Consider the following 9,694-nt stretch of genomic DNA (forward strand, 5'->3'; position numbering starts at 1 on the left):
CTAATTTTGGGTGGTCTTAGTGTGACCTGGGGGTAATCTTGGAATCTCTTAAGCCTACTTTGCAGAATTAAATAGAAATTATATATACATATAATATTTTTATATTATTCAGGAAATATGCTAAGACTTTCCAATCATATTGAAACTTTAAATTACCAAAGAGATTCTGCCGACTTCTATTTGCTGTTATAAAATGTAAATACCTCCATCTCTGAGATTTAGTCTGTAAACAATTTTTTAAAAACCATTGAAAGTATATTCATGTTGATGCCAGGATGAATTTGAAAGGAAGATTTCATTATCTTTAAAGGCAACTGGAAATGGGTTTAGAAACTGTTGTCAAAATTTTGTCCCATGTCTATCACACACAAAAACATCAACACTAGAGAAAAAATTACAAGTTACTACACTATAAAAATTCTTTGTAAAAAAAAAAAAGTAATAATAATTATAATCATAATTGCAGTTCACATTTACTGAGCAGAATCTCTGGATACAATACTGTGCTAAGCATATTACATGCATTTTCTCATTCAAAATTCATGACAAAATTATGTTGTAGATATTATTCTCAGAAGTTTACAAGTTTCTATGAAATTTATAGTTTAAATTACTTGTCCTAAATCATATAGCTAGTAAAGGATGAGAACAAGATTCCAACTCAAATTTACTTTGACTCTAAATACCATTTGATTTACCATAGGTTAAGTAGGTTTATCTACAAAGCACAATAGGACTTAATTACTTGTGCTAATTAAGGGGAGAGGGCACCAGAGGAGATCTGTAAAGTGAATTTCTGATCCTGGGAGTTAATTCTGGCATTGCTGTTGAAAAAGTTTAGATAAATATAAAAGAGATTTAAAATAGAGTAACCGTAGAATCTGTGGCAAATTGAAGTTTAATCCAGATAGTTATTAGTGTCCAAGAAGGTCCAGACCAATAGGTGAGGCAGTGCTGCAAGAGGTCCAGGGACAATGGTGAACACTGTGTCTACGATATCCTAGAGACTCTGTGAGGCCCTGGAGATACTGAACAAAGGAACCAAAGAAAAGAATAAATTGTTGACTATAGAGAGGTAAAAAGAAGCCAAATGATAAAATGTCTTGAATGGCAAGCTTAAAAGTTTGCATTTTACTCTGATGTTGATAGATGTACAACTAGGAAAGAACATAGTGAGATACAAATTTCAGAAAAATGAGTCTTAGTAACAGTTCAATTTTTTTTGTTTGTTTGTTTTTTTGCAGTACGCGGGCCTCTCACTGTTGTGGCCTCTCCCGTTGCGGAGCACAGGCTCCGGACGCGCAGGCTCAGCGGCCATGGCTCACGGGCCCAGCCGCTCCGCGGCATGTGGGATCTTCCCGGACCGGGGCACGAACCCGTGTACCCTGCATCGGCAGGCGGACTCTCAAACACTGCACCACCAGGGAAACCCATAACAGTTCAATTTAATAAATATGTATTGAGATTCTTCAGTGAGCCTGGTAGTGTGCCAAGCAGTAGAGATAGAGTGATGAATGCCTGCTGGGAGACTCCAAGGGACAGTGTCCAGAAAAAGAGCAGATCTAATTAGATCATTTTATCATATTTTGGCAGTAAAATGAAAAGACATGAATGGCAGCAACTTATCAGTTTACTTACAGCTGCCTTTCAATTTAATCCTTTCAAAAAAGGAAACTTAACTGTTTCAAAAAAAAAAAGGAGCTGATTTTTATTCATTTTCAAATTATATTTATGAAATTATTAAAATCTTCTAAAGATTTATTTCAAAATTAAAGTGACTAACAGCGTGGTTGGAATTCCTCCCCACTCCTACCCAACCCATTTAAGTCCTCAAAGTTTTTCTTTTTTTTTTCTGTGATTCACCACAACTTATAATATCTACGAAGGAACTGTTAAAGACAAATTGCGTGGTACTAGTTAGGCAGGGAAGATTTTATTTAAGACTACCGCAATAAAGGAAAGAGATGGAACTCAACTACACTGAAACAAAAGTGGTAGAGATTTTAAGCCCGGGGGTGAGCTAGTGAAAAGTACCAGAGGACATTAGAGGGGAGTTTGGTTAATGTGATTCGGCCATCTGTGTTTGCTAATTGGCGCTTAAGAAAGTTAGGCTCCTACCTTCCCACAGAGACTAGGAGTTAGAGGTGCTATCTTTCATGATTATTACATTTCAGAGAAATGGCTCCCGGGCCCTTGAGAAAGATATTCCTGGGTTGTAGAACTGGCAAGAGCTAGGAGAAGACTTACACTTCCAAGGGGCAGAGAAAGAATTTACACTAGCAAGTTTTCAAAAGTAAATGCTCTAAGAAAAGGGTTGTCAGGGGCCGATGGCCAGGAAGAAACATGTTTTGTGGACTTGAGGGGAATGTTAAGGCATCTTGTTCATAACCATCAGTTGGCAATTCAAAAGATAACATTCGTGTCATGAAAGTCTCATAGTTAAACCTAGTTTAGTTGGATGAAGGATTATTCAATGGTGTGAGGCTGTAGAAGTTACTGCCTATGGATCTCAAGTGAACCACTTAGGTCAGAAGATGCTTTCTAAGGAGTAATTCTGTGTGTCCTTTTTCCACAGGTCCAACACACCGCATGTCAATACAAGAACATTTGGTGCCAAGAAAAGATGATATTAAAGGCAAATAATCTTATTTCCCCTTAATATTTTGACACTCAATGTTATGGTTGTTATGCATTATCAGTTCTAAAAAACAAGTAGGTAGATCTGAGCCTGAAGAAATTTAATTTTGGAAAATAAACCTTATAATGATATTTTTCCTAGGAATCTCATTTGTGTCATTAAGGAGTTTCACATTAAAAGGCAGTGTGTTCTCAGTAGTACTCTGTCATGTGGTGCTCTTATAATAAAGTTTTAAAAACTTGTACAAATACATTTTACACAGATCAAAACAAATATAAAGCTAGTGGTATTTTATATTTTGACAGTCATCAGTTGGTTCTGAAAACATTTAACCTTAACATTAATGTAAAAGTAAAGAAAGGATATTTCTTTGTCAAAACTGAAAGAAGCAAATAAAAACAGAGCATCTAAGAGAAAACTGTCTAAATTCATTCTTCGTTAGGGAATGTGAAAATTGATGGTCTCTTCTCTAGCCCCCTGTGATGTAATGCAAACCTTTCAAGGTCTCCAGTGAAAAGAATGTCTGGTCCTTTTGTGCAGAATTTATTCTAACATGGCTTATGAAGCAGAATTATATAATTATTCCTTTACCTTTGACTTGTCCTTTTGTTTATTTCCCACTAAATGACCTTGCTTCAGGCAATATTCAGCGTTTGCTGCTCTATCTTTGGCTTTTCTTTGTCTCTGAATATCCAGCGGTATATACGTGTGTGTTTTAATCATTACTATCTTAGATTCTGATGCTCTCTATCAGCCATCTGTCCAGAATTCCCATGATTTTTTTAATCTTCCTGCCAGCACCCAGTGTGATAAGGAACAGCTACTGCAACAGGAGTAAACATCACTGTAGAGTGTTTAAACTGGCGCCCTTTGTTTCCAGAGAGACCAAATTACTGGTAAAATGTGAGCTCTCAGGGAAAAAAAGAAAAAAATAAAGAAATATACATTCAGTCCTTAGGTACTGCCTTCATGCTTAATCCTTTGCAATAAAATTACAGGTTTTGTTTTGTTTTATTTTTGATCAGAAAATTAGGCATATCTTTAAGTAATATACTTTCTCTTGGCCATTAAGAAAGAATTGGTTTTAAATAAGAGTTCAGTTCATTGCTAACAGATCTCAAAAGGAAATAAAAACACTGAGCCCATTGGTTAAAGAAAGGTTTAATCAAAGGTTTCAGAAACTACCACCTTCAAATTACATTAAGAATCCTTTCATATGCTAGCTGTTTCATGTCACTATTCACCACTCCTAAGATAAATGTGAATTTTTCACTAATGCCAAAGAAATTTTAATCATTGTGGTGTGACGACAACACTTCCTGGCTCATAGACAAAAGTCTAAGTGTTTATCAAATTTATAACAAAAATCAAAAAAATTGAGTTTCCCTCAGAAATAAGTTACTTGATCTTGAGTTACATGGTATGTCCTTATATCATTTTTCATTATAAGAAATATACTGAGAAATGAAGATTTAAACTCTATGGATTTATAATACATGCACAAAAATTTTTTTAAATGGCTCCTCAAATTTGGAATCACATTTAAGGACTATGAAAAAAAAAAAGAATTTCCTAATGAAGTACTTGGTTGGTCTGCTAGTAAAAGACTAGCTATATAGTAAATAGGGGCATGATATTTCTAAAATCTATAATAGCTTAATTCATGCTAATTTTTTGTTTGTTCTGTTACATTTGTTAATAATATATATGCTAAGTCTTTTTTAAAAACAGTGTATGTCTAGGACTCATCTCCAGATATAATTTCAAAAGTTTAGAGTTGAGCGCTGGCATTAGTTTTTTCAAAGGACACCAACAGTTTTTCTGATGCAGAGCCAGAATTAGAGATCAACATAGTAGATGAAGTTTTCAATGCTAGGAAGGAGGTCTGACTCATCTGTGTTGCCCTGGGATGTTTCCATGAACACGCACATAGTTAGAACACCGTACATGAGAGAGAATGAACAGAGGCTAGAAAGGTAGTAGGCCAAATTGCAGCATGACTTGAATGATAGGTTAGATACACACACACACACACACACACACACATTAGTATTATAAAGTGAAAATAACAAAAGGGAAAAAAGGCAAATTGATAAAACAAAAACATTTGATTTGTGGAGTGGAAAATTATGGAATTATAGTTAATTTTTTAAACTTTTTTGATTTCTATAAGAGCTTTTACTATTTTTTGTAAAAAAAATTACTTTTACAGAGAAAAATCTGTTGGTGGATAATCAATCAACATATTTACAGCTTGAAGTGAAGTGACAGATTTATAAATAACTCCTGTGTGGTTCACATGATTGACAGTAAGAAGATGAATTAGGAGAAAAGTAGTTCTGATAAATATGTCAGGGGACCAAATAAAAAAAAAAAATGAGTGTAAATACCAGCAGCTGTGCACCTTGGTATTTACCCAGATGAATTGAAAACATATGCCCACACAAAACCTGAACACAAATGTTTGTAACAGCTTTATTCATAATTGCCAAAACTTGGAAGCAACCCAGCAACTTCAGTAGGTGACTGGATAAACTATGGTACATCCAGACAATGGAATATTATTCAGCACTAAAAAGAAATAAGCTATCAGGCCATGAAAAAACATGGAGCAACCTTAAGTGCGTACCACTGAGAGAAAGAAGCCAATCTAAGACTACATCCTATATGATTATAACTGTATGACATCTAGAAAAGACAAAACCAGGAAGACAATAAAAAGATTAGTGGTTGCCAAGATGAGGGGAGGGGTAAATAGTTAGAGCACAGAGGATTTCTAGGGCAGTGAAATTATTCTTCAATAATTGATTCCTGTCATTAGACATTTATCAAGTTCCATAGACTGTACAACACCAAGAATGAACTCTTGGGCTTCCCTGGTGGCGCAGTGGTTGAGAGTCCGCCTGCTGACACAGGGGATATGGGTTCGTGCCCCGGTCTGGGTAGATCCCACATGCCGCAGAGCGGCTGGGCCCGTGAGCCATGGCCGCTGAGCCTGCGCGTCCGGAGCCTGTGCTCCGCAACGGGAGAGGCCACGACAGTGAGAGGCCTGCGTACCGAAAAAAAAAAAAAGAATGAACTCTAATGTAAACTATGGACTTTGGATAATGATGCATCAATGCAGGTTCATCACTTGTAACAAATATCACTGGTGTAGGATGCAGATAGTCGGGGATGTTGTGCGTGGTGGGGGGCAGGGGATAAATGGGAACTCTGTACTTTTTGCTTAATTTTGCTGTGAATCTAAAACTGCTCTAAAATATAGTTCATTTCTTAAAAATTGAGTGCTAGGTACCTGGGATCCTCAATGGAAGATCCATAGTCTTTGAACATTTTAATGTTCAAAATGCATATTCAGTGATCTGTCACTTTGACATGACGGTTTGATAAGTAAAAAAAGAAATCATGTAATACTAATTCAATTAAATTATTTAATTTTTAGACAATAATGAAAACAATTATTTTAGGGGAGAACAGGAAATAACAAAATTTAAGATGAATATTAATGACACAGCAACCATGTTAGGGAAAATTTGTATAAATCTATAGTTTAATAGTGTCCAAGTATTTAAACAATTCATTAAATTTTGGCAGGGGAAATTGGAAGGAAGGATGACAATTTTTTTCAGTAAGGAGAATTTTAAACCACATATTTTAATCATCATAAACTGCTAAGGATTTCAATTTTTTAACAGATTCATTTAGCTCTAAATGTCTTCAAGCATGTTATAAATCCTCCAAAGTCCCTGCTTGGTACTATAGCCTTTTAATATATTCATTGTCTCTTTCCAAGTTAAGTTCACTGTTGCTATTCAATTCATCTGTCTTGTGATTTATTTCAAAGATAAAATGAATATCTTCACTTTTCATTCATGGCTATTTAACCTTGATTTTTTAATCAAAATTTGATGTCAATTATCTATTAAAATGTATTCTTTCCGCATCCTACATATTTTCCCTTTTTACAGTGAGTCCTACATCCTGACACAATCATTAAAAACTTTTTATCAGTAATTATATTTAGACAGATTTCCTTTTCTGAATCTCAGTTTCTTAATAGTCTCTTAATAATCAACACTGAGCACTTTTAGACCTAGAAAAGATTCTGTTGATGCATTATGGGAAAGTGTTGGATTACCCAACCTTATTTCTCTTTTCCATTTTACCTTTCCTCTAATCCTGTTGGCATCATAGAATTTACAGGATAAATTTACACATAACCCCCCAATACAAATGGAATGTCAGCTACGTGTGGTGCGCTGCTGAAACAGTGGTCCATTACCCAAAAGTGAGACAGAAGCCATCTTTGGAAGATAAGTATTTACAACAAGAGGCTCAGTAAATATTTAAACCATAAGAAACTATGACAGGGGAAATTATCTGTGACACAGTTTTGCCTCTGTGATCCTTCACTTCACCACCAATAAAATGAAAACAAAAAATATTTACCTCCAGAATCTCTGTGATAATTAAGTTGGAAAGTGCAAGTGAAAATTCAGTATTAGTCATAAAATGCCATATAAAAATCAAATACCATAATAATTCATAATTTTACCACTTCTGAATCATAAGAGAAAAAAGCACTTAGAAAAGGAAGACACTGGCTACATGCCTAAGACTTAAATGAAAATGTGAGCTATGTATGTTTATAAATCCTTTCATCTCAAATTTTTTATAATGTATGAGTATTAGGTTTGGTATCATGATGCATAAAAATAGTAAAGCCTGTTGAAAACTCCAAAACAAAGAGAAGAGCCAAGAAAAGAATATGAAGAATTTAATCAGATAGGATTCAAGTTTATCCCCAGCTTATTTGCCTTTTATTCTTCATTTCAGTTATTTACATTTCCATCAATTATCAACAAGGATGTGCATGCACCTTGAGATGTTCACAAAAGGTCCACGATACAGAGGTTCATAATTAGGTTATATGTTATATTCAGAATCCCAGGGGAACTAATAGATTCTGGAAATACTGATTAAGCAAGGTGAAGAATTCTTATACAGTTTCAACTACAACAGTTTTAAAGACAAGTACAAGCTTAATTTGCCACAAAACACAAAAAAGTAATTGATTGAAGAATATCTCTTTTATGCAAAATATACACTTTAGGATATAATTCAATTAATATTCTACTATATACTGACATTGTTCCTTGATCATTTAATAAAAAAATAATCTCATTGCCAGAATTTTATTTTTTGTAATATTAATAATTGAGGTAACAATGACAAAACACTTAAACTATAAGTAATATTAGTGAGTTTTTTAAGTCAAACAATTTTTCAGAACTTAAACAAATGTGGGATTCAAAATAGGTCAGTTTTGATAAATAGGCACTGAAAATTTCACAACGTAATCTGACAAGCTGATCATATAAGTGGTTTATTAAAAAAATGATACAGTTAGTGTTTGTGGATCCAACCAACAAAGGAGAAATAAGGGAAATTAAGACAGACCTATACTACACCAATATCACTGCTTTTATGATTCACAGCACAATCTACTGCAACTCCATGAGGTGGTAATTCACAGAGGTATGGGCCTTACTTGAAGCTCCAGAGATGTTGATCATGAATTTGGCTTCCTTTGACGTGAGATGGCCAAAGCTGTTGATCCATGCACACACGCTGGTATTTACAGTTGTTTCATGGACGCTGGCCAGTCCACAAGCAGACCACTCATATGGGGAGCACCAAATGAGTTCCATCCACAGTTCTTTTACGAACTTTTAGTGCCTCATGAAGACGGGAGGATCTCTTCCAAGTGCAACCTGGTCACATCAGGGCACATTCAGCAGCAGAAATCTGTTTCCAGTACAGTCCTTGGTATGGCTAAATTCCACAGTCCCTTTTTCAGCAGTCAAAAATCCATGATAAATTCTGTACAACACTGCAGTCAATAACAGCAGCACCAGACAGTATATTAATTTCTTTACCATAAAGCTGTGTGTAATTATAACTTTCTATGTGTGGTGTTATCAAAAGCATCACTGGATCTCTAAATATCAGATGTTTATGTCTGAGTAAATACATTGCTGTACAAGGTCTTTGACATGCAGGTCATGCTCTAGGACTTAGGAATATAAAGTAGTACTTGTTATGTGGCCAATCATAAAAGTGACAATTATCTTCCTAACTGAAAATAAACATGAGCATTAGGAATTAGCAGTCTCTAGGATCCTAAATGCCTCTGAAATATTGTTTATCTCTCAATTTATAGTATGACATTTTTCCTCCCTCTCATGCCCAGTACACCAGACACACTACTGCTATTGCATTTGTAGGGATGTGTAAACAGAATTTCTTCCACTTGGACTGAATAAGACACCCTGGGGGTTTCATTGGAGTGAACAAGCAGAGAGGCTTGTTCCAAGTAACCAAAGAAGGCAAGGGGCAGGGGAGAAGACCCAGTACTAAAATCATGAACACCTTATCAAGGCATTTCTGTGCTTCATGGAGACAGATGGCATATACACTTAAGACAGGGAGCTAAGACAAACGGACAGAACAACATACAGGACAAAGCACCTGATTAAATACTGCCTGAAAATCTGATTAATCCTGTGAGTCAGAAATTTAAGGCTGGTCAAGAAAGCTTCCTGTGAACAACAATGCTCCTTGTTGTTTGCAAAAAAATTAATAATTAAAATAAAGGAAGGGGGTAAAAATGACAAGAGCTTTGAATGATATTTGGCACTCTGCCTCCGAAAATGATGACAAATTCTGGGATTTAAAAAAAATATATGACTCTAGTACCAAGCAGCAATTCCTATCTAAACAATGCAAGCCTGGCTGGCAGTTACCTTTCTCTCATGTTTTGTGCCTTCCCCAAGCCATTAAGTAAGAGATCTGGCCTCAGCTTGCGTGTAACCAGTAATGACAACCTCTTTGCAGTTATCTGTGTGCAAACAACCAGAGATATTCAGAACTCCAATACAGCATTTTGGAACAAAAGTAAATCAATCAAGAAATTAAATCTTTTAAGACAAATATTTTTTTCAAAGAATAAGAAAAAAAAAAAATGTCAGGGAGAAACTCGCCCTCCATGCCCCA

This window comes from Delphinapterus leucas, chromosome 11, assembly GCF_059928025.1.
Source record: "Delphinapterus leucas isolate spDelLeu-1000000601 "Yukka" chromosome 11, BTC_Dleu_Yukka2, whole genome shotgun sequence".
NCBI classification, from domain to species: Eukaryota; Metazoa; Chordata; class Mammalia; order Artiodactyla; family Monodontidae; genus Delphinapterus; species Delphinapterus leucas.